General features: G+C 39.5%; 1 non-coding gene across 1 annotated transcript; it reads right to left on the reverse strand.

The window, feature by feature from the left end:
* Positions 1-708: 708 nt before the first annotated feature.
* trnan-guu (transfer RNA asparagine (anticodon GUU)) lies at positions 709-780 on the reverse strand. The gene has a single exon. It is a non-coding gene; the product is annotated as a tRNA-Asn (tRNA).

A 780-nucleotide genomic window follows, 5' to 3' on the forward strand; every position in this document is an offset into this window, starting at 1 on the left:
CCTAAAAACATAATACACAGACGTGCGTGTGACAGTGGACTCTCTTGGCTTAGATCATGGTATTGTTTGCATGAGGATAAACTGAGATGATGCTCAGCTGTGAAAGATCGTATTAAAGTCTCTTGTCATCAGTGGGACTCGTCAAGATTTTCCTCAAAATCAAATGTGACATTAAAGGGCTGTGTTTGCGTGTGTTGTGGGCGATGTCTGTTGCTGCTGCATTAGACAGCCATATGCTTTGAGTCAGTGTTTCCAATAACTTCGTACTGCGTTCCAAAGAAACGATCACACATACCAATATTATTAAAAAAATGTCATGGGGTTTTAATTAAATTCTAAATACGCTGTTTCTCTCTATGTGTAGCTTTACATTGTTTTCACGTGACTTTGGGTATAGCGAGTTTTTACATATATTATACGCTCTTCTTTGTGTGGTTTCTTGTAAATGAATATTAACTAGCCATTTATAGGAATCTAAGGGAAGATGCTCGTTCACCTGCAGCAAACTTCGGTCCTAAAGGAGGAGATGAGGTGTTATGCTCTTAAATCTGAGTTTTACCTTGACTTTCACTTTGAATCCCATTGTTTTTTCAGCATGCAATGACATAACCAGGTATTTAGTAGTCACAGTGATTGTGCTGCTGGTTTCAGGACTGAAGACATGAAGTTGTTATTTCATTTTGGTAACTTGTTAATTTAAGTAGAAACCGTCTCTGGGTGGGCTTGAACCACCAACCTTTCGGTTAACAGCCGAACACGCTAACCGATTGCGCCAGAGAC

This window comes from Epinephelus moara, chromosome 20 (assembly GCF_006386435.1).
Source record: "Epinephelus moara isolate mb chromosome 20, YSFRI_EMoa_1.0, whole genome shotgun sequence".
Lineage (NCBI taxonomy): Eukaryota > Metazoa > Chordata > Actinopteri > Perciformes > Serranidae > Epinephelus > Epinephelus moara.